Source organism: Gracilinanus agilis, chromosome 2 (assembly GCF_016433145.1).
Source record: "Gracilinanus agilis isolate LMUSP501 chromosome 2, AgileGrace, whole genome shotgun sequence".
Classification (NCBI taxonomy): domain Eukaryota; kingdom Metazoa; phylum Chordata; class Mammalia; order Didelphimorphia; family Didelphidae; genus Gracilinanus; species Gracilinanus agilis.
Window position 1 is genome coordinate 264,187,939 of NC_058131.1, and position 25,558 is coordinate 264,213,496.

Sequence of the window (25,558 nt, forward strand, 5' to 3'; positions counted from 1 at the left end):
GTTTGTGGGACTATTGTGACCACCTTTTCTCCCAGAGGGCCTGATTCTGTGCCAAGAACTAGAATGGAAGTGGAATTGGCCCATGCCCCAATAGTTTAGTACATTCAGCTGCTGTCTGTAATGGCCATTTAAATATCCAATGGCTGCCTACGGAACCTGCTTTAAAAAGACTCTGCCCACTAAGGCCATTCCACAACAACTGAGCATGACAGTGAACATTCCCTGGCACGTAGAAGGGCACAGACTGTCCTAGAAGTTGCTTCTCCCAGTTATTTTCCCAGATACCCTGGCAACATTCTTTCCTAATTTGTCATTTTATTTATTAATGCAATATGCAATTTTAGCAGAAATCCTTAGGAGGTCAGAGTCAAAAGCTTTCTTCATGACAGGTGATTCACGGCTCAAGATGCCCTCCTGAACCACACTTTTAATAACTTGGGGAGGCCAAGAGCAAAGGTAATTTTCAAACTGTTACAACCTTTTGAACTAGGATGGTGCCTATATAAATTACCCTTCCTCTCAACCCTTTGACTTCCCCCTTTCTCTACCATCTCTGCACCTGTGTTATGATTAGTGGAATAAGGGATGTGGAGAAATATAAAATATGTTACAGAAGGGTTTGCTTGGGAAGAAAGAATAGAAAAGGGATTCTCTGGGATCATATGGTTGAATCTGACAAATGAGAATTCCAGGGCTCCTTGGAGATGCAGAACTGTGTATGGTCTTTTACATTTACTTTCAGGGCCATAAGTGAGGAGCTTTTGGATGGTGATTAAAAAAAAAAATCCCTGGCTTTGCAGGGGGGTGGGGAGGAGAGAAGGTGGCAGAAGATCTCTATAACTGACTGATTTTGTGACTTTGCATAAGTCACTTTGCTTCTCTTTCACTTTTCCCATCTCTAAATAAGGAATAATAGTAGCTACCATTCTCCTGTATAACATACCTATTTGTCATAAGTAGAGGATGATGAGATAATGTGGAAAAACTGAATTTTTAGGAATGAATCCTAATTCAAGAAATCGTTGTCTTCTCTTTTGTTGTTTTTAATCCAGCATATATCTTACTATTTACTCAAACCCCTCAGGAAAGTGATTTACTAAGAACATAATCACCTTGACCCTCACCTCTTCTTTGAGGATAAGGATGCTAAAGCTCCTAGTTTCCAATGTGAACTTTGTAAGCAATCTTCTATAGGACAGACCTAGAGGATGATGGATGTTTGCTGTCTTCATTGGGTTGAATTTTGTTTTCTATAGTTCCCCCTTCTGTCCCTGATACCCTTAAATCTATCATGCCAGGGTCAGAATGCCTCCTCTGTGTGATATCACAATGCTCTCCATGGCAACAAATTATATTGTCACCAGCACTGGCTGGATTGGTGATTGGTGGGTTGCCAATGATCTATGGCACTGGGTTCCCTTGGGGACACAGCTCTTGACACTCACATTTAGATAGACTTTCTGTGATATCGGCCATCTGAAGATCTCAAAGTACATTATGGGACTTTCTTATTTCTTAGAATATTCTAAATAGAAACAATCCGATATGATCATTCAATTTAATTTAACAAAGCTTTAATGAACACTTATCATGTAGATTATTGATGCTAGGGGCTAGAGAAGTTTAAATGAGATATAATCCTTGTCTTCACGGGGCCTATAGTCTAATAGGTAGTTTTGGCAAATAAATAAATAACTATAATTCAAAATGGTGCTTGAAAAGGAGTAAAAAGAAAAGGAAATATGAAGTTTGGAATGAGGGAAGAAGTAACATTAGAGTTCAGTTTAGTGATTTTAATGAATGGTTAGGAATTAAAGGGGGCATCTAGGTGGCATAGTCGTTAGAGTACCAGGCCTGGAGCCAGGGAGACTCATCCTCCTGAGTTCAAATCTGGCCTCAGACACTTTCTAGCTCTGTGAACAAGGGCAAGTCATCTATCCTTGTTTTCCTCAGTTTCCTCATCTGTAAAAGGAGCTAGAGAAGGAATGGCAAGATATTCCAGTATCTTTGCCAAGAAAACATCAAATGGGGTCACAAAGAGTTGACAAGACTGAAAAATGACTGAATAAAAACAACTAGTAATTAAATGAGTGGGAGCAGGCATTCCAGGTATATCAGGAGCAAAAGTTTAGAGGTAAGAAAATGTCTAGTGGTGAGGAGTGTTACAGTTTGAAAAGCAGAGTATTTTGAATATTTTGAGTATTTTGAGAGGAATAATATAAGAATGGAAAGATAGGATGGGGTTAGCTTATCGAGGGCTTTGATTGCCAAAAAAGAGAGTTTAAATTAATATTGTATTCAATAAAGAGCATTTAAAGGGTTTTAAACAAAGACATTACATGTCCAAACTTAAATAGAGAAAATCAGTTTGACAATGTGAAGTGTGGAATAGAGTAGGTAAAAAGAGGAGATAAGGGAGATCTATTAGGAGGCTACAGCAATGGCATGTGCACCAGTGGCAACAACAGTGGAAATAGAAAGCAGAACAAATGGGGAAAATATTGTGCAAATAGATTTGGTAACTGATGGCAAATAAGAGAGAGAGAAAGAACAGTAAAAAACAATGCCAAGGTTATCAACGTGGGGCATTAGGTGAATGTCGATGCCACTGATAAAAACAGAGAAGTTGGAAGGAGGAAGAACATCTTCTGAAGAAAATAATAAACTTGGTTTTGAACATGTATTTGAGATATAGAAAGAACTACAGGTAGAGTTCTCTTATAGACAGAGTTGTCGATCTGGGTCTTATTTGAAAGGCCAGGCACAGAGAAATCAAGCTGTGAAACATACTTGGAAGTGATAGTTGAAACTATGGGAATGAATGAGCTTGTAAAAAAAAAGTTCACTGAAAGAAAAAACCCGAGGACAGAACTTTAGGTGAAAACTCCCTTTAGAAGTGACCAAATTCAGATGAGGTCCAATTGAAATAATTCAAAATACTGTAATTTCCATTCATTATGGAGTTCCTGTCTTTCATTCATCTTTAAAAATAAGAATTTCATCTGCCAAGCACAGTTTTGGGGGTATATCCTGAAAGGAGGACGATAGACTAGAGAAGAGTTCTGGGATTGTGCATTATTGATTATGAGCTCATCAGCAAGAGGGTAGTATGGGCAGAGAATAGTCTTTTCTGGCTAGTCGCACTCATTTCAGGAGAGGGGGAGGGGGTGGCCCATTCCAATGGAAGAGGGGAATAAGGGTATAGGAAGATGAATTCTAGGTAAAGGATGAGACCTTCAGAAATGGTGTCATTGGGCAGACAGAAAACTTTGAGGTAGAGTGATGGTGTACCCCCTAGAGATGTTGACATTAAAGCATTCAACTATATCCATCTAACCTTATTCTTCACTACATTTTGAACTTCTACCCATCCTTCCAATCCTATGTCCTCTGTGGAGACTTCATTGACTACTTCTCTGGCCCCCAATGCTTTCTACTTTCAAAGGGGAGGCAGTATAATGGAAGTGGAAAAGGCATTGGATATGAAATCAGAGGTCCTCAATTCAAACCTTACTCTAATTACTTGGGTGCTCTTGGGAAAATCAATTCATGTGCCTGAATCTTTGTTTCATCATCTGGAAAAGGAGGTAATTGTACTAGATGGTCTTTTAGGTCCTTTCCAGATGTATACCTAGGATCTAGATTCTAGGAGCCTATGAATGCCTATGATCCTCAGAGTCAGCACCACAGTACCTACCACTTGAATCAATAATGTATTGTGAAATGCCCTATGTACTTTGTTTCCCCTTTCTACCTGGAAGTGAGGCATTGTGCCATAATCTAAGGACTACTAATGACGCTGTTATGTTCTGTTTTTAGAGCTGTGATGCTATTATTATTTAAATTCTACCAAGGCTAACAAACTCTTCTCCAAAGTAGTATTTACTGAGGTGCTAAAGAATTTCCAACTCCATGTGATGAATTCCACTGAAATTGAGTTTCATATAAAAACCTCCCTTCACTAGGGACAGACTTTTTAATTCTAGGACTCACATAAGATGCACCAGAAAATGAACTGTTGACATATTGGAAATTCTTTGCTTTATATAATCAGACTCTTGAGAGCTGAAAGAGATCTTGGCAACCATCTACCCTGGCTTATACTTACTAAGTGGACATCTAGTTTGTGTTTGAAGACCTCTAATTAGGGAAAACTCAATACTTCCCAAGGCTTCATATTACTCTATTGAATAATCTTAATTGTTGGGAAGTTTTCTTGCACCAACCCTAAATATACCTCTATTTTACAACTTCCTTCATCTAGTGCTCCCTTTGGGGCTCAGCAGAATAAGTCTAATTCCTCTTTTATGTGAAAGCCCCTCAAATAAGGGCTATCATGTCCCTTTAAAGATGAGTCATCTTAAAAAAGTTGCATGGGAATTTAATTAAAAAAATCCAACAAGGGAGCTTGTTATTTAAAAGGATCCATTCATGAAATCTTACCTCTAACCTTTTTCTTGTAAGCCTGGATATTTTGACTTGGATTTGCTTAATGTGAAGTTCATTTGCAAATAGATGCTTATTAGTAGAATATCTCTCAAACTAAATTGTTTTTCCCTCAGTGAGTAGAATGACAGCACGTAGAGACTAGCCTTAGCTTCAGGAAGTTGTTTCCACAACTTGTTTCGGTTTGGGACATGCAGGATTGGAAAACATGCCATCTTTTCATTGGCTGCTGTCCTTTATTCATCCTTTGTCACATGGATTGGTTGGTATATCCACTTTCAAAAGCAAGAGGAAGGAACATTGGAAAGTAGGGGACCAGGAGAGAGAAGGAAATAATGGGATTTTAATGCTGTAATTTTGCACATATGGTATGGAGAAACAATGGACCTGACCACACATCCTTATGTCATGAACATCTATTCTCTCTTTTTTCTATGACCTTGGACAGCTGCCCTTGTTTTGACAGAACAATCTTGATTGAAGGGAATTTGTTACCAGGAAAAGATGACTTCTTTCCCTTTATGAAATATAAGACTAGTTACTAGCCATTGAGCAGGGGCTTATTACTACCCATTTACTATGATTAGCACAAGACCTTGCACACAGTAGGCACTCAAAAAATATTTGTCGAATAGCCGAACAATTGAATAGATTCTAATTGAGAGAATTAGGTAAGAACTGAGTAACTTCCTTTTCAATAAACTTTAAGGAAAAGTTAGAAATTCTTTTGCTCTATTGAAGTTTTTATATATTTCATGGTCCTTGAAATAGGTAGCTCAGCTACAAGGTGAGGGGGGAAAATTTTTAGTAAAATAATCAATCTATGACCTTTTCAACACCAGATTACCAATGGAGGACTGTCCCATTTATGCTTAACTCCCATGTGAAAGTTACTGCAAGGCAGAGGTGGTTTGGAGTTAACCCATTTTTCTCCTGAAAAGTCTTTTACATTTATGTTCTTGTTTTGATTATGTATGTCATTCAGTTCCGTGGCATCATAGGACAGCAGGATGCATTTAGGATAGAAGTCCAAAGTCAGGACCACACCTGTTTGGTGTCTTTGGAAGTTGTTTAGACCCTGAGAGTTCTTTCACATGTGTCCAAGATGGATTCCTGCTGGTTTTAATGGCAATGTAGGCTACACAAGGACAGTCCAGGACAGACAGATTAGCATGCACCTCACTTCTGGGTAAAATTCTCACCTCCACAGCAACTTTAGTTGTTTCTACAAAGGAAAAGCTCTCTGTTTCCCTTTCCCCTCCTCTACTCTAAACAAATTGTGGAAATTTTAAGTGCCTTTCATGATACTGAGTCTAATTAATTAAAGGTTTATGAAAAACAATTAGGGTTTTGATAGGAATCACCTTCTATCCAATCCCAGGTCTGTGTGGAAAACGAGAAAGGTTACAAAGGCACAGGATGAAATTTAGAGCTACAGCGAATAAGAGAGCACTCAAGTCCCACATGGATTGAGGAAATTAGGACATTTGGTGCCAGATTGTCTGACTAATTAGATTTCTATCAACTCCAGAGGGACTGGCTGAGGCAGCATTTAATTTAAAGCAGTAGCAGCTTTGCTTATAGTGTCCGTGTCTTTTTGCAAAATGCCCATATTCCAACATGTGAACAGCCTCACTCTTGCCCATCTCAGAAGTCTGAATCCTTTCCATTCTAGGACTCCTAAAACATGCACACCACACACACATGAACAGACAGACACACTAATACACGCATGCCCTACATTCTTGTTAATTTGGTTGGAGAAAGTTTTGGTGGCTAATCACACTAGAACTAGAGGAAGGAGCTCTGTTATTGACTGGGAAAGAGTAAAATAGAGTGAGAATAAAAGGAGTCAGCCTAGGTCCTGGAACCATCATTTCTCTGAGGCAAAATTCAAGGGTGAATTCTGGATTTTTTTTCCTGCTGAAAGTTTCTGAGAAATATGTTATTATCTTGAGTAGTGCTACCTAGAAAACTTGCCTAGGAAAAAAAAGTTTCATTATTTACTTTTAACAAAGACTAAAACCTCTGGTTATCAGAGTCTGCAATTTGGTGTTAATTGACCTAAAATGAGTAACTCTCATTGGAATAGACCAAATAGAGCCTTAAAGTCTTTCCTTTTTGTCAGAAGGTGATTGCAAAAGTTTCCAGACCTATTTAATGAAAAATGAGCATATGATTAATGATATTTCATATGATGGATATATAATTAACTCAGTTGCTGGTTTTCTTTCTCCTTCCCTTTCTGATGTTCTGTGCTTTTGAGATTATTTTAGTTTAAAAAAAGAGAGGAATTAAACGACAGCATTGGCTTCAAAAAGGCTGAAAATATGTTCATTTCTGCAGCAACTGGACCCACCATGTTGGTTACATTATATATGAAAAGCACACTCTCAGATATTGGTGGAAGAGTTCCTGTTTCAATTCAGTCTCTCAAAATATGATCTAGCAGTGTTGTGTAGAGAATCTATCATAGATTTGTTAGGATTGAATTCTAATCTATAGCAAATAGGACAATGTCTTCCCTGGTAATATTACATTTTTGTGTCTGTGTGTGTTCTTCTTCATTCCCTTTTTTCCTTAAGAAGTTAGAGGAGCTTTTTACCAAGTTGTGTCTAGATGCAAAGGGTCCTCTTGGCCATTGAAACTCTCTATATAGGCTTTATTACTTTTCTTTTCTTTTTTTTTAAACCCTTACCTTTCGTCTTGGAGTCAGTACTGTGTATTGGCTCCAGGGCAGAAGAGTGGTAAGGGTAGGCAATGGGGGTCAAGTGACTTGCCCAGGGTCACACAGCTGGGAAGTGGCTGAGGCCAGATTTGAACCTAAGACCTCCCGTCTCTAGGCTTGGCTCTCAATTCACTGAGCTACCCAGCTGCCCCCTAGGCTTTATTACTTTTATTTATTTTAATTATAAAATTATAAAATTAATTATTACATTTTATTTATTACATTTTATTACTTCTGGATAGCTTGCTCCCCACCTCCTTAAATCTTCAAGATTCTCCTATTTAGGAAATCATTCTGTCGCGATGAGTTATAAACTCAAGGCTATAGATTAATTTTTCCTTTTCTGATCAGCTAGATGATCTTATGGAGAACTGAAAATATTGATGCATCTCCCCTGGTGCCCAACTGTGTTACTTTCTTTAGGCCTCATCTATAAAGTGAAATAGATGGGCTAGATGCTAGATGATATTCTAGTTTCTTTCTAGTTTTGACATTCTTTAAGTCTGAGTGCTTATTCTTTTGCAAACTGATTCATTATCCCCCCCACCAAATATTCATCCATCTATATATTTATACATCTATCAGTAAATCTGGATTTTTATCCATTGGGTTTATCTAAAGTGAGTAATAATTATATAGAAATCCAGTATAACATAAGAGAAAAACATAGTTAATGGACTTGGCTCTACTTATGCCAGAATCAAAGATCCAGAATCCCTGGATAGGGAGGCTCATTATAGCCTTCTCTTTTTGGAAAAGTGGGACAGCCACAAGAATTCAAAAGAAATTACCATCTGACCAAAGAAATCAGTCAGGTTAACAAGCATTTGTTAAGCATTTATAATGCATTAAACTCCATCCTAAATGCTAGAGATATAAAGACAAAAACTATAGTTCCTGCTCTCAAGGAGCATACATTCTAATGGCAGAGATGACATGTAAATGCCTGAGTAAATACAAGATACGTATAGAATAGATGGAAGCTATTCTGAGAGGAGAGAGAGAAGAAATCAGTGAACCTAAAGAGAAAGCAGCTGTGCTCACTGCCTTATTAGGTGGTTTGTACAAAGAAGATACTTAATAAATATCACCAATTTCTTTTTCTATTCCTTCTTGCTTGTTTTCATGTTAATTCTGTTGACAAATTTTATTAGTCACCAGCTCTGTATAAGGCCCTGTGCTAGCTGCCATGGGAAAATATAGAAATAAGATATGGTCCCTGCCCTCAGGGAGCTCACAGTGTCATTGGGAAGACTGGATGTATATCAGGAAGAAGAATTAGACAGAAAGGTATGGTTAAGCAGAAGGAAATACAGCCAAACAGGAGGTGTGAAAAACGATCCCTAGGAGAGACCAAAGCAGATTGCAATTTTCTTGGAAGTCTTGTCCTTTGGAGGTTTTTAACCAGAGGCTGAGCTTGTCATGTCTGTGGAAAGGATTCTAGTATGAATCAGGATTGACTGAGATGATTTCTAAGGTCCATTCTAGCTAAGATCTTAAGGTTTTCTAATAAAATGTTATTATGGTCTATAGCATTGTTCATTTCATTTTCCTTTCCCAATCGCCTTTCTTTACCATAATTTTACTTTATGTGAGGTGTGTGTGTGTGTGTGTGTGTGTGTGTGCATGTGTATGTATATGTGTATAAGAAGTGGGGGGAGGAAAGGAATCAGATATTTGTTGGATGCTGTCTATATGTACAGTCTTGTAATTGGCACTGAGGGATACAAAAAAGTTGAAGACGTACCCTACTATTGAGTTGTTCACACATAGCCTATCTGGAGAGATAGAGGCTAAGACACATAGAACCAATGACGAATGATATAAGACCAAACAAAAGGCACTGTTAATTGGTGTGGTGTGTTACGAATGTAAATCCAACCAGATTTCTGGATCATTGAGTGTGTTTTCCATTGTAAGATCCTACAGGCAGGATACTCATTTTTCAGAAAAAGACTTCTTGAAGGATATGGGACAAGGATATGGGACTTGCAGGGATGGGTCATATTTGGATATGGGTAAGGAAAAGTATTTTAGGAGTGTGTGTATGTGTATGTGTGGGTGTGAAGACCCTTGAATTTAGAGTCTGAGGAATTCAAACTTAGGGAAATAACCATCTGGTACTTCTCTATACCATTGAAATCACAGGTCCAGTTAGTTGATCAAATCAACAAACATTTATTAAGTAGTTATTACATATCAGGTACACCATGATAACCACTAGGGACAAAATGAAAGGCAAAATCAAGATCTCTGTCCTTCAAAGCTCACAATGTGAATGGGGAAGACAACATATAAAGAACTATATATCTAGTAGATGTGTAGTATAAATGTAAGAGAATCTCAGCAACAGCAATAGGAAGGGTTAGGGAGGAATGCCAAGAAAGGCCTCCTACAGAGGGTAGGATTTTAACTAAATCTTGAAGGAAGTCAGGGATGCCAGGAGGAAAAGAGTAGGAAGGAGAATATTCCAGGCATGGGAGACAAACGGTGGAAAGGCAGGATGTCAGGAGGTAATGTCTTGTTTAAGAAATAGCTTGTAGTCCAGTGCTGTGCATGGAGGGTAGTAAAATGTAAGAAGACTGGAAATATAGGAATGACCCTATTTTTGAAGGGCTGTAAATCTTAAACAGAGCCCATATATGTCTTGGCCTTACCTCTTTTGCTCTGAACAAAGGAGATAAACTTATCCATGCAGGGGAAAGTGAGTATAGACTGATTAGAATAAAAGATCTGTGTTAGAGAGGAGATGGTTTAGGTAAGATGGGACCATGCCATGAGGTACCTGGAGAGTCAGATAAAGATATTTAGATCTGGAAATAGTACCCACTGATAATTTTTCAGCAGGAGAGTGCCATTGTGAAAGTAAAACTTTGACTACCCCCTATCTTCTATAGCCTCTCAATATTCCTTAAGTAAGAGTCATTAGGGAAATCGAAGAAGAGAATAGTTGGAAAAATTTCTGTTGGACTATGAGCTACATGAAGACAAGGACCATGTCTTAATAATCTTTAATTGCCTCAGAATATCTAGCATAACTGCTCTGCCTACAGTGGACATCATTTATTTATTTATTTATTTATTTGTTTGTTTGTTTATTCATTCATTCATTCATTCATTCATTCATTTATTTATTTGCTTATTTGTTTATTCATTCATTCATTCATTCATTTATTTGTTTATTTATTTATTTATTTATTCATTTATCTATCTATCTATCTATCTATCTACATTTTTAAATCCTTAACTTCTGTGCATTGGCTCCTAGGTGGAAGAGTGGTAAGGGTGGGTGGGCAATGGGGGTCAAGTGACTTGCCCAGGGTCACACAGCTTGGAAGTGTTTGAGGCTGGATTTGAACCTAGGACCTCCCCTCTATAGGCCTGACTCTCAATCCACTGAGCTACTACCCAGCTGCCCCCTACAGTAGACATTTAATAAGTGATTTATTAGATCAATGTTTGAAAGAGGAAGATCTTAGAAAGAACCCAAATGAGTGGAAGGGGGGCCACCAACTGGGTTCTTGTTCTGAAATATGGTCCAGATGTCACTTGAACCCAGTGACCTTTTCCCCATCTGGAGAAGTGTAGGCTCTCTTTAGAGAGAAAATATAAGGAAGGAAATCTCAAGCTATTTCCAACTAGTTGCATTAGAGCAGACAAGGTCCCTATAAAGAGGTGCTCAACTTTCTCTGGCCCCTTGGGTCTGTTCACAAAATTGCCTTCCCTGAGGGGACCTTCCTCAGAGAAAATAAAATGAAGACAAAAGTCTGCATCAATTCCAGTGAAAAATGTACAGCCTTCCTACAGCTAGGTAGCAAATAACCAGTGAAGATTGGGTTTGAACATAAACTCATAAATTCATATTTAAAAAAAAAACTCAATAAAACTTCAAACTCTAGCCTACCAACCTTACTGAAGAATCTTAGAACAAATGAGTTTTTTCTACTCTCTCTTTTTCACCTTTCTACTTCCTGTTTTTCTCCCTTTTCCTCCCTTATAAGGAATTCAAGTGCTTTTTTATTTTCTTCCATGAAAATACACCCATTGGAATCTACTCAGCTTTTCTCAGGATGGTTCCACCTGGGAAAGGGAAGTTAGCAGCTTCCTAGACTCACTAGAGACTCCACATTGCCCTTCTCTAGGGACCAAAAACATGATTTTGTTAGGAATGATTTAGCATTTCTAACAAGTCTCATCTTATTGCTAGGCTGCTCGGACTCAGTGTGATGATGACTTAACTGGCTTTCTCATTAGTTGAAAATGTTTCTAATGTCCTAATCAGCAAACCGAAGAACAAGGGGAAACAAGTTAGAATTTCCAAAAGCTGGGTGTCAGGCCCATTCTCTGGCAGCCTGGCTGTTGGGAAAGCAGATTAAGATTGAATGAAAGATTGCAGCGACTGCTTCACTCCCTCCAGCCAATTTAGTCTCCAGAATTAGACTTGTAAATGTCATTCGCAAACGAAATTCTCTTAACTCAGAGACAGGTATTACTCTTGCTTTTCCTCTTGTCAGAGTTCCCAATAAAATTCACAGATATCTGGAGTTCTGGGTCTCATTCTAGGTAATTCCTATTCTCTTCTCTTGACCATCAGTCTGTATCCACCATGTAACACTTCCCTGTGAAATGAAGGGGAATCTATTTTGTTTGTAATAAAGCTGATTATCATAGATAAATGTATCTAATTAGTCTCATTTGCTGACACACAAGCCTTTAATTGCAAGTTGAATAATTAGACATATCTGCATATGCAAATGAACATGGTTATACACTATGTCAGTCTTTAACATGATTTCTCTAGAGACAAATAATTCTCTATATTTCAGGAGAGAATATGATATATTAATTTACATAGACAAATAACTTTATTTAGAACGCAGCTCTCATGTTTGTTTATATAAAGCAATAAGTGAAGAAATAGAGGAGATTTTATGTAGAATGTAACATCGAGGGGATTCTAATTTATGAGGGAGTCTTCGCAAGCCTTAATGTACTGTATACAGTCAGGGAATGGTGTGATGCGTGTCTGAATATTTCCCATAATGACAACCCCATTGCGGAGATTTGATATGAAGAAGGCGCAGACCTTTCTGTTGAATGGTTTCCTCTCACCTCCCTCAGAGGTAGCAGCCCTACATTCTGTAATGCAGAATCACGTTCTCCTCAGAAACTCCTACCATTTCGTTAAGGTATTTTATCTTTCAGACTCTGCAGTAAAACCAAACGCCCCTCCCTTCCTTCTTCCATTGCGTTTCTTTTCTCTCTTGCGGGCATTTCTGCATTTTCTTCCCTCTGCTCCATCCCTCTTCGCCTTCCCACTCGGCATGGTGGATTATATGACGTTATGCTTAAACCGTTTGGCCTGTTGTTTTCAAACCAGATGGCCACTGCAGCACAAGCAATGGATGATGGTCCGCAATTTGGGGCCAGGTGCATGCTGGGATATGTGTCCCTCCCCCAGGGGCTGTGAGTTGAATACTAATCATTCTACAGGATGGCAGGTTCCTACTTATGGTCACCTCGCTTCCTGAGGATAGGGGTGGCTCAGTTGTTTGGGGTACCAGGCCTCTTTATCCTGGATTCAAACGCAGTTCGTTAGTCAGCTTTTCTTTTCTTGCCTGCCCAAGCAGAAATGTTTCCGCAGCTTGGTAGAAACATGTCGGGGACTATTGTAGGGGTTTCTTCGGTCCAGCTACGGTTTAGCATCTGCCAACAACTCCAGCTCTTTCTTCTATTAAAGGACCAGGCCAAGAGAGGCCTGGGTATCCAACAATAATATACCATAGTTATCGCCCTCATCATCATTATGAAACCAGCTCGGGGGAGAGGCTGGTAATTGGGCTCCCATCTCCTGAGCAGGCTGGAGAACAGCTCTAGCTCAACCTTCGCTGAAATGCCCTCTCGCTGGGCGGCTCCGTCGGTGGCCACGAGGCCCGCTGCGGCTACAGTCCGCAGCCTCCTAGGGCGCTGCCACTGCCCGGCGACCCTGCCACCGGGCCCACCCCGCCCCGTCCCGTCCCGCCCTGCCCCTTCTACAGCTCGGGCTGTCGCGGCGTCCGTGTCATTGCGCTGGGCTGAGTGCACAAGTCATTTCCGAAAGACACTTAATTATTTTTGAAGTGAACCCTGATAGTGAAGCACATGGGTTTACACTGCTACAGATGCTTAATAGTAGAAATATTGCTCTGAAAGAAGTCTGAAGTAATCTAATTAGGAAGCCTGAGCCTAGGTGGAATTAATGGGGTTGCTAATTGTGTCCCTGCTAAAGCCGCGGTTTTGGCTGTATAAATAGCACGGTGAATGCTGCCCACAGCGGCAGTGCAGTGTGTGTGACAGACCCAGGCCTCCTGAGCAGCTCTTGCCCAAGGAGAGAAGTTTTGCCCTGCTCTTCCTCCTCCCCACGTGCCTGGACCCGCCTTCCCTCCCTCCTCCCCCAACGCTCATCCATATAAGAGTAACTATGCCATCTCACCAAGATTTATTGGGGTGGGGTGGGGGTGAAGATGAATTTGCATATTCTGAAGAAGGGGAAAGGGGTTTGGGAATGGAAGAGCCTCCTTTTCCTCCTTCCTTGCTACCTCGTCCCCCCCTCCCCCTCTTTCCCGACTTCTCCCCTTTCCCCCTACCATATCCTAGCTCCCGGGGCCTCGTTCCCCGCCAAGCGGGAGGAATTCGGCTTTACCTCGGCAGAAAGGATTTGCTGCAGAACCCCCTTCTATCTCCCCCACCCCCTCTCATTGCCATGGCAACCAGAATGATGATGCTGACAGGAGCTGACACTGTCCCAATTCACCACCCCTCCTCCTCCTTTCCCTTCTCTCCTCTCTCCTCCTCCTCCACCCCTTCTTTTCCTCCTCCTCTTTCCCTCTCCCCTTTCCCCCTCCTCTTTCATCCCCTCCTCCTTCACCTCCTCCCCCTCCCCCCCTTTTTTTTTGCAGAGCCCCTGTGGGCCAGCAGGGGGCAGCACTGACACAGGAGTGGTTGAAGGAGGTGGGAGGAACAGAGGGGGTGGGTGGCGATGGTGGAGAGAGCCAGAACGAAAGCTTCACCCGAATTAGAAACATGTACCTTGAAATGTAAGGTCTGCGTTATTAATGGACTAACACAGATTCCCATGTACCCCAAAGGCAGGCAAGCCATTCTCACTGCAGAGAGAAGAGAGCCCGTGGTGGGGAGAGTATTCCTGTGGATTCCTTCTTGCTGCGGCTCTAGTTTGTGCTGGCCACGGTGGGCCAGCCCGCTCCGCGCCGGGCGAGCCCTGCTTGGCCAGGTATTTTATCTCTCAGCCAAGCCAGCAGTCGGGAAAGGACAGGTACATTTGTCTCCCGAATCAGGGTCGCTTCCTATTACCACCGAAGAGACAATCACAATAACAGACAATCGAAGTTAAAGGACTGTGATTCGGGGCTAATTTACAACTGGCTCTCTGCAGCTGGCTGTATTATCAACTTAACAGCAAATAAAGCTTTCTGATAAGGCCAAGTTGAACTCAGGTGATCAATTGGACTCTGCCATCCCATGCTACTGCTGCCGCTGCCTCTCCACCGTTGCTTCAGATGGGCAGCGGGGCTTCTCTTGCCAGATGAATGTTTTGCAATCCTATCGGTTCGCTTGCCAGATGAATATTTTGCAATCCTATCAGTTCATTGAGAGAAAAGGTCTCCTGATCAAGGCCTGGGGAGCGGTGGCCTCTTTCATGTTGTGGCCCTAGTTGAAAACGGGCAAGTGTTAACTGTAAAGCTTCCGTTTCACTCTGGTCGATGCTGTGTAGATTAAGGAAGCCATCCCTTAGGCAAGCCCTATTCTGAATACTTTATTCCTTCCACATACTTCAGGAAACAACAACAGCAAAAACTTGCTTTCTTCCCCATTTCAGATCTTTCCACCAAAGGTGGAAGGTAATGGGCAGGTTCTCTTGGCATTAAAAAAGAAACGAACAAATAACATCAACAACAATGACAGAAAAACCAAGGAGGTATGGGAGGGGGAGAAGGAAGAAAAGATCTAGTCAAAGTGGCCTTGGAAAAGGCAAAATTTCCTTGTGCAGTTTGGAGGGGAGGAACCATTTGACAAAGAAAAGGGAAGGAGGTTGGTAGTAAATGATTTTGTTTCCTAGGTGTCTTATATGGCTTCTTGGCTCCATGAAAGATAAAAATATTTCTTTCTACTTATAAATGCAAAGGATGCCCTGACTGAAGAAAGATGAAGAATAAAATGCAAGGAGGGAAGAGAAAAAATATGGCATCAAAAGTACCTTCAATTAGTCACATTAAGCAGATTTTATGAGGACATTGTTAATGGGGTTGAAATAGTCTAATTGTGGTTGCCAGCATGAAATGCCATGTATTTCTTGTAAAGCTTTATTAAAAATTATAAGCCCAGCAGTGACATTGCCACAGGCAAGAAGGAGTTAACTGTAGCTCATTTTCTTTAGAAGCATTAGCCTCATAAGGGCAGCTCACTGGAGTCAGGGTTGCTGAACAGAGGTAGATATGCCCTATATAGAGAGGAATGATTTGATTCCTGCATCAAAATAGCAGGGACTGCGGCTATGGGTATGGGCCAGGTTCAGCTGCTCAGTGTCCTAACAAATGGCCCTGTCTGAGAGGAGGAGCACATATCTCCTTATTACTCAGGCTTCGTATTTGATCCTATTCAAATGACCTCAAGTTCAGATCTCTACCTTCTTTTTTAACCCTGTTTGCCTTCTTTTATGGTGGATGGGGAGTTGGGCCAGCCAAAAAGAATTTTAATCTTCTTCACCCCTCCAAAAAAAGACATGTAAGTGCTCTGAAATCAACCTCCTTGAAAAGCTTCTCTTTTGTTATTTGGGTTCAGAAATGATTTGGAAAAAGCTAGAGAAGGCTCGGGAACAAAAATATTCTTTCTTCTTTGGGCTATCCCTCTAGGCTGCTGTGGTCTGTGGATTTACAGGGAAGGGGCAAAAGAGGAATGACTGGTGGGTTTGAGTCACTCAGGGATATATGGCTCAAGAGCAGCCATAAGCTCTTTTCTCTCTAGTCTCCATACTCTCTAATTTTGCCTCAGCTTTCTCTTTTCCCTTAAAGAGGTGACAGAGACAGATCAATGGCTCCTTCAGGCCCTTCTGCACAGCTGACTTGCACATGTAGCTGAGAGTAATGGTGGTGACCTCTCAGAGCCCCTAAGCCCCAAACCTTGCCCCCTCCTTCTCTCTCCTTCAGGGCCTGACTCCCTAACACCAGAACAACATTCATTTCCTCTAATGATAAACTCAATTATTAGGAAGTCAAGTTATTGGAAAGTCTAGTTTAGTTCTCGTGAACCTGTCTGAAGATGTGATATTTGTAAGTGTGTAAATGCACACAAATACACAGTGACTGGCTGATTCTGTTCCCATTTGGAAGTACTTCCTGGTCTAAGCCTTACTTATTTTTCAGGATGCTCTATGTAAAATAATCTTATATTTTAATGAAGGATTACAAGCTATCTTGACATTTCTATATTCTTTTACAGTTTACATAAAATGCTTTACTTACAAGTTCCCCGGGAGGGAAATAGTCGGTATGATTATCATTAATCCTATTTTTGACATAAGGAAACTGATTTTTCCTTAGAATAAGGAAACAATTTGTGCAAGGTCACACAAGTAGTAAGCAGCAAAGATAAGCCTAGGTCATTTGCCTCCACAGTGCTTTTTGTACCATAGCCTACATTGCCTCTAGACAATATGTAACTCCTGTGCATTTCTCAGTTTTCATTTCTCTTCCATGGGGGAATGTTATGCTCAATAAGGAAGATCCTCAAAAGTAGAATCTTAACTCTTTAAGAAATTATAAAATTTCCAATATATCATCCTCAGTCATAGACAATTTTTATATATTTGGTTTCAGATCTAGATTTTTTTCTGAGATAGCTGACCTCTTCCTTATTTTATCTGTCCAGGAAGACAGATCTTTATTTTTTACTGAGGCAGGTCATATCATTCTATGAAGATCAAATAGCTGCTGTACCAGTAAGTCAAAAGAACTAAATTGACCACAAATAGGAAACAATGAGCTGGCTTGTAGTGACTGGCCACAGTTTACTTTGAGAGTTTTTCCAGTTCCCAAATCCCCAGACCTGGGGGAAGGTCAATTTGATTTTCTTATTTTTGCCAGAGGAAACCACCAAATGAAACTCTTTTCTATAGCACAATCATACAGAGGTTGCTCCAACACCTAAGAAAATGCATTGTCAAGGAACCCAAATGAATAAATATTAAAATAGTTGAGTAACTCCTCAGGAAACCAATGACTGATTCACTGAAGGCTTCTTATTTCTTTCACATAGATTCCTGTAAACAGCCCTTTTTTGCCTAGAGCTTTCTTGCTTTCCTGAGTTTCTTAGCAGGAAAGATTATGCTGTCTGTCTTCCAGGGAGAATCTATGACCCTGTCCTTTCTATTGCTTTGCATTATCAGTTAAAGATGGATACCCTTTCTCTTTTTTTCTTTTTTTTTCTCCTCCTCTTTTTGGTATCCTATGCTGCAGCTTTTTACTCTGTGTGCTCTAAGATATCTGTCCTTGACATTGGGAAAGTTGCTTTTGAAGACTATCTGTATGCTCCAGGATTGAAAAAAAGGGATTTATTTAGAAATTATTATTTCTTAAGACAATGACGGGGGGATTTACTAAAGGGAAAAGTAGGCTAAGGAAAATTTCTCTCAAAAATATCCTTTGCAGAGACTTTTCCAAAATGAGGAGAGGGAAGAGAAAGAGCTTTTCTTAGTGCTTTATAACTTCTTTCTTAATCATTTCCCCCCTCAAACACTGTCACTTCCTACCTATGTGATCTTGGGTAAGTCATCTAGTTTCTCTAGGAACTCAGTTTCCTCATCTGTAAAATGAAGGGTTTGAGGCTAAATGTTCTCTAGAATCTCTTCCTTCTCTAAAGCTATCATTCAGTGACACATGCAACTATTTCAGGTTCTTTGCTAAAATAGAAACCAAGAATTAGCACAGTAGACAAAGAAGTTAGTCACAGAAGGCAGGCCTCACTAACCTGACCCAGTAGTTGGCCATTGAATAGGGCCCACTGAGTGTTAACTCCTTCCCCCAACCACCTCAGGAGAGAGAGGTTTTATATCCACAGCCTGGCACAACCTGGCAAAGCTGCTTATAGTCCATTTATAGTCCATTAGGGCATGTCTTACAGGGGTCAGGACCATAGACAGGGGTAGCCTATGCAATAAATGGCAAGAAATGTTAATCATTCTTAAAATGCTTTGTTTGAAAGACCCATCCCAGCAGTGATGTGATCACAAACAAGAAAGTGTTAAATCTAATTCATTCCTTTAGACTTAAGAAGGCTTTAGGGAATGAAGAGAAAGGTCCTTAGGAACTGGCTTGACTTCCTGGTGGAGGATGTTGGGGCCTTTGCAAGATAGAAGTATCATTTGAAGTTGTTTTGGGAATTATGGAGATGCTTTCAATTTTGGCTTTCCATAGCTCTGCATTCTCTCCTTGAGCAGGTGAGACAGCATTGAATACAGGAAGGAAAATTCTGCTTCTTCCTTCTTGTTTAGATTTCTTGATCTGATCAGCTCCAAGCACATTTGCAAGAATCCTGGTGTGCATTCTTGTGCATGTAAGCTGAACAGCTTTCATGTGATCTGCTATGAAGCAGCCTCCTTCTCCTTACTAAGCCCCTATGTCTTCCCCATCAATATTTTAACTTCATCCTGGAGTTCAAGGTTTTTTTTCGCCCTCCTTTTTCCTTCTCCCTCCCCCTTCCCTCTTTTTAGATTGTAATAAAGAAGGCACATGGCTTGATAAAAAAAAGAAAGAAAGAAAGGCAAAATCCAAAAGATATGTCATTGTGGCAAGTGCTTTCAAATTTTCCAGGGTGTCACTGTGTCACAATTTCAGTTCATTAGGCAGTGTACCAGGGAGTAGATGACATCAAAGCCCTCCTCTCCCCCTATAGAAAACAGCAACGAAGACTCTTTTGATCTCAACCCCCACCTTACTATGCCCTCCCCCACTGATTAATATTGACTTGTACAACTGAAGACTGCAGGGGAGCCTGTACTGAATTCCCCTATACATTTTGGCCCAGTTTCCCTTGTTTTCCAGATTTCCTTTAAGGATTCTTCCAGACCGATATGCATCTGACATCTTTAACCCTGCTTGGGGTAGAATGCATCATCTTGAAGCCAGTAGAGCCCTTTGAAGGCTGCAATCCCCAGCTTTGATTCCAGGTTCCATCCAACTGTTGCAAACCCCTGGTGGCAATGACTATGTCTAATAATAATACTGTGAGTTTAAGCAGGTGGGGGTGGTAAAGAAGGAGACTGGATCTTCTTGCAGATCATCAGAGCAATGGCCACTCTATTTGGACAATCTGAACCACACCCCTGGGGGAAAATGCAGATTTGTCAAGAACTGGATGGTGAGGCAGTGAAGTGGGATGTACCCGGCTTTTGTACAATCTATTGATAATGTTTCTTTGTAGAGATTAATGTATATATAGAAAAAAGCTCAAGGGATGGTCTTTGCTAATTAAGAGACTGCTCTTGTTTAGCATGCTTAAGGCTGGACCTTTTATTTGCTGCTGAATGGCAAATGTTGTTTAGAAAATGGACACCCAGTCACTGATTTCCCATGTAAGTGAGGATCAGAGTAAACCATGCTTTTGAAAGTTGCTCAGATCTTTTAAGAAATGCATCAAAATACAATAGACTGTTCACACAAAGCTCGTTAAACACCTGATGCTGTGAATGGTAAAATACAGTTTAATAAGTGAATATTAATAACATTTCCATCTTTCAAGATACACTGGCTTAAAATAGCATTCATTTGAGAGAGAGGGAGGATAGAAATCATAGAAAAGAGGGAAAAATTGGCTCAGAAAGAAGCTGTAGGGGAAAAGGGAGAGCATAAAGGTCAGTTCTGAGTTACAGCCTTCCTATTTCCCTGGGTGGGTAGCTCCATGGTGCAGTGCTGGCTCTGGAGCCCAAAAGACTCATTTTCCTGAATTCAAATCTAGCCTTAAACATTTATTAGCTGTGCGACCCTGGGCAAGTAATTTAACCCTGTTTGTCATCATTTCCTCACCTGGAAAATTATCTGGATAAGGAAATAGCAAACTACTCCAATGTCTTTGCCAAGAAAATCCCAAATGAGGTCATGAAGTCAGACATTACTGAAATGACCAAATCACAAAATTTCCCTTGGTGTTAGGGCACAGCACTCTGATCTTCTTCTCTCCTCATCAGGGAGTAAGCCAATTCAAATGATGTTAGCGTTTAGAGTTGGAACAAACAGAAATAATGGGTCAAATCCAAACCTTTCACTTTGCAGATGAGGTAATAAAGACTCACAGAATTTAACTCCTCCCCAAGATCATACAAGTAAGGGACTTGGAGGGAACAAGTATTGATAAGTAATCACTTTGAGCCGGGACCGTGCTAAGTGCTTTATAAATATTATCTCATTTGATCTTCATGACAACTCTTAGAGGTAGGTGCTACTATCTCTAAATTACAATTGAGAAAACTGAAGTAGATAGAGCTTAAGGTGACTTGCCCAGGGTTATGTGGTAAATTTCTTAGGCTGGATTTGAACTCAGGATTTTCTGAATCTAGGTCCACCACTATCCCTTTTGCCACCTAGCTGATAATTGAGGAGTTGAATCAATATTTGACTCAACCCAAATTCTCTTTCCATTGCATCACATTACATTGTGTTCTCTCTCTGTAATACTCTCTTAATTCTTCTGATGGAGAATTCTCTGGCTAGTCAGATTGTCAGGTCCATATTCCCACAACTGCCAAAGCAAATAAGTAAAACAATTTCTTTTGCCTGAAGTTCTTTGATTAACCTCTGGATTTTGCCTGAAATCCCAAGGTGGATCCCATGCATGGATGGGTGACAGCTATAGAAGTAGTGGGCACTGGGTTTTATAACTTGACTCAGAAGGATCCTTTAGGGAGATCATGTATGTGTTGGGTCATAACTGACATTATTTTTATAAAAACCTGAGTTTTCTGTATTTGAAAAAAAGAGCACTGGCTTGGGAACCTGGAGGCCAGAGATCTCTTTCTGATTCTCCCATCAATGTGGTACATGACTTTTGAGTCACTTAAACTCTTTGCTTCCTCACTCAAAAAAAGGGAGCGGGTTGGAAGAGATGATCTCAAAGGCTCTTCTAACTCCAACAGTCCATGTTTTTTTGTTCCAAAGTCCTATCTAGCTCTGTCTTTCTATGGTCTTTGTTCTAAGATCCTGCCTCACTCTCACATTCTATTTCCTAAGGTCTCCCCACCCTGCTCTAACATTCTATGTTCTTTGTTCCTAAGTCTTGTCTAGTTCTGTAATTCTATGTTCTAAGGTCCCTCCTCCCCCCTCTGACATTCTTTGTTCTTTGTTCTAACAAAGAACATTGATTGTTCTGTCTAGCTCTGACTATGTTCTTTGTTCTAAGGTCTTGGCTAGCTCTGACATCCTATGTTCTTTGTTCTGAGGTCCTGCCTAGCTCTGACATTCTATATCTAAGGTCTCTCTTCCTTGCTCTAACATTCTATGATTCCAACATGGAACATCCTGCTGGAACATGAGCCATCTTCTCAGAAACAGAAAACTTGAGCAGGCACAGATTGTTCCTAATAAGGAAATGTTACTAGCCCCATTTCAGTGCTGCTTTTCGGCTGTGTAGGGGCTGAGCAGGCTGGGTTTTCTGTGGCTGACAACACTACCCATATGCTATTTATCTTGTCAAAACTCGCTTACGTGTGCCCTCAGCTCTCATTTGGGTCTCATTAATAGTGATTATGAAAAATGGTACTAAATACTTACTTTCATATGATTTATCCAAATGTTGAACTGCATAATTGTGGAACCTAAGGCATTATCTCATCAGACTCTGTCAAGAAACAGTTTCTGTGTTAGATTTAATTTTTAAATTCATAACCCATAATATTCGTTACCTGTTACATATATTTATTGCTTTCACAATACAGTAACTGAACAATATATCTATCAATCATGAAGGGGAAGTTGCATGTAATTTCAAAGAATTAAAATAGTCATTTAAAAATAACATTTCTGTTATATACAATGTAGCTAATTCAGTGGAAAATTAAACTGAAAGAGGAAATCCGAGTAATCAATATTAGAAAGGAGACACATCAAAGCTTACTTTTGTTTCTGTGGAATAGAATTCTTGATGCAACCTATCTGTCTTGACTTTTTTTTTTTTTTAAAACTCTGCAATGGTAAAAAGAGGGGTAACTTCCTTTTAAGCTGAATTCATGTTTTGGCTTATCATTTACTCAGATGAGCTGCCCCTTTGCTCTTTCTGTGTTTATGTATGTATGTGAAGTAATAATAATAGCTGACATTTATATATTGTGTGTGTGAGAGAGGAAGAGAGAGGAAGAGAGGGAAGGGGGAGGGAGGGATTGAGAGAGAAAGAGAGAGAGAGAAAGAATGGGAGGGAAGGAGGAGAGGGAGAAGGAGGGAAGGAGGGAGAGAGAAATGGAAAGAGAATTGTTGTTTGTTACAAGACCAATTATATTGTCCTGTAAAATACATCAACAATGTACAATGCAGGAAAAGTCATTGTTTGCTCTGCTTTGATTCTTGTGAATGTAGACTTGCTTTCAGAATTGGAGGCTTGTGCATTTCTGTCACTCAGCATTTTGACTCCATCTTTTGTGAAGTGACATTGCCTTACTCTGTTCCCGAGGTCCAGCTATAGACCTTGAGCAGTTATCTCCTGGGAACTGTCTGATTGCATGTGTTGTCAGGGTGCAGCTAAAGCCAGTATCCAGTTCAATCTTTGAAGTGATTCCTGAGCAGTGACTAGAAGGGGAAAAAAGACATAAACAAGTCCCAAAAGGACCAATGGTCCTCTTTTCAGCCTTTCAATATTTCCCCCAAGTGACTAGTGACCAAGCTGAAATAATTTTAAAAATAGGCACTGGAATACTAATGATCAGGAAATACCATTTAGAGAAGAGTGCCACAGACTCGCCAGATAGGGAGGCTGCTGCATAAAACTGCTGCGACTTTACACAAATACTTACTAACTGTCCTCTCTCTCTTTCTCCCCCAAGACGGAGGTCTTCGAGGGCAGCAACTGTGAATTAGGAAGGGAAAAAAAACCCTCAAAGGTCCCTAATTTTCTTGGTCTTGGTGGCAGCAAGAGAAGACATTGAAGGTAACTTGCAGTTGGCATCAACTTTCTCCCCCGCAGCTTGCTAGAAATGAAGCCCGCAGCATTCGCCGAAACCGGATTTTCCCTGGCTTACTCTGGGCTAACCAATAATAGAATTATTGGAAGCCCACTCAATTACCAAGAGATTGTTCATGTCAGTAGTTGTCCTTCTTTTAAATACACACGAAGCAATCAATCTGAAGAGCTTTCTTTTAAGTCGGCATTTTAAACAAAAGGCCCTTATTTCCATTTCTGGTGAGAATGTTCTTTTCTTTTGCAGGGAGCCGGAAGAATGTGCAGGGAGGCACCTCATCCCGAAGAGACTTCGGGTTGGAAGGAACGGTGTTTTGACTCAAGGAGTAAAAGAGGCAAGTTCATCTACTCAGCTGCTAATATCCCATCAGCTAATTGTAATTTTTGGAGGGGATGTGATGGTGGCTACTTTGATCACATTGCATCAGCTTATCTACCCTAATGGCAGGGTCCTGAATCCTGAGCTCAAACTCTCCCTTGCCTTGGCAGGATCTGTTACCTCTTTTTCAGTCCCTGTCCGGAAGGATGCTGAAGGGAAAGTGCTTTGTAATTCTCAATTCAATTCAATAAACATTTACAAAGTTTCGACTAATTTCTAGTACTGTGCTAAATGCTGAAAATGTAAATAAGAAAAAGACATTCCGTGGCCTCAAGGAGTTTACTATCTAATGGAAAAGACAATACACAAAAAGAAGATGGAAATGTAGTGAGAGAGGGGAAAAGGGGTACCCTGCACCCAAACAATCCAAGCCAGAGATGCAGATGGAAAGTGGAGCTTTAGCTAGAGAGTCCAGAGCACAGCACTCCAGAAAGAAAGTTTTGTGAGGAGTTTGGTGTTCTACCTTCCAGACCTCCAATCAGAGGGGTGAGCAGGCTGAGGGAGTTGAGATGGTATTGAGTATCCAAAGCTGAGTTAATCAATATGGTGATGATATTTCAGGTGATCAGTTTTATGCTGTATGGGACATCATGTTTGTGGAGTCCAAGCCAAGCAGAACTGCTGATGGAAATATATTATTATTATTGTTACCTACTAGAAAAATAATCCCAAATCCTAATAAATGAGAAATATTAAAATGGCATTGGCATAGTAAATTGGCTTGGGCATAGTAAATTGGCTTGGGCATATTAAAATATTAAAAATATTAAAATGGAGGTCAAGAGAATCTTGGATATCATCTAGTTTAATTTATACTGAGCAGGAATCTCTCCTACAACATTCCTGATGAGATGCTATCCTATTTTTGTAATCTCAAGGCTCTCTCTTACACCTTTTTTCTGATACCCAATAAATTACTGTTTTTTTTTTTAATTTACCTGTGTAATAATTTTTGGATTTGCTTACTTTTCTCCATATAATCACTTCTATCATCCATCACTGTTACCCACTCATATCTTCAAAAGTCTTTCAATAGAAGTCATTAGGTTGGCTTAATGAATTTTTAGTCAGGTGAGAGATGGGAGGTCCAGGGTTCAAATTTGACCTCAGCCATTTCCTAACTGTTACTTAACCCCCACTGCCTAGCCTTTATAATTCTTCTGCCTTAGAACCAATATATAGTATTGATTCTAAAATGGAAAGGAAGAGATTTTTTTAAGTCTTTCAACAGTTCTTAAGCCTTTATTCTTTTCTCATTCTAACACATCCTTTTATTATAGATGAGAATTGTTATTCTAGTTTGTTGAGATCCTTATTACTCCCGCCAACTGTCCATCCAATCCTTCCTATGCTCAGATCTGATCATTTGTCTCTCACTCAAAAATGTGCAGTCACTTCCTATTGTACCTTGAATGAAATTCAGCCTCTTTTTCTGGCATTCAAGGTTCTCTATGATCTAGTACCATCCTAATTTTCCAGTTTTACCATATCTCCTCCTTATATTCTATGTCTCTAAAAATAAATTATTTCTCATCAGAATCTTTTGAGTTGTCAAAGAACTGGAAACTGAAGGGATGTCCATTAATTGGGGAATGGCTAAACAAGTTGTAGTAGGTGATGCTAATTGAATACTCTTGTGCCATAAGAAATGACAAAATATCTAAAAAAAGCTGAAAAGATTTATATGAAATGATGCAAAGTGAAGTGAGCAGAACCAGGAGAATGTTGTACACAGCAACAACAATAATGTATGATGATCAACTGTGAATGACTTAACTATTATCAACAAGGCA

The 25,558-nt window shown here is 40.1% G+C and overlaps 1 long non-coding RNA gene across 1 annotated transcript; it reads left to right on the forward strand.

Moving 5' to 3' along the window:
• Positions 1-383: 383 nt before the first annotated feature.
• Positions 384-23,719, forward strand: LOC123235107. The gene is made up of 3 exons (XR_006505365.1): positions 384-456; positions 23,253-23,356; positions 23,634-23,719. It is a non-coding gene; the product is annotated as an uncharacterized LOC123235107 (long non-coding RNA).
• Positions 23,720-25,558: the final 1,839 nt, after the last annotated feature.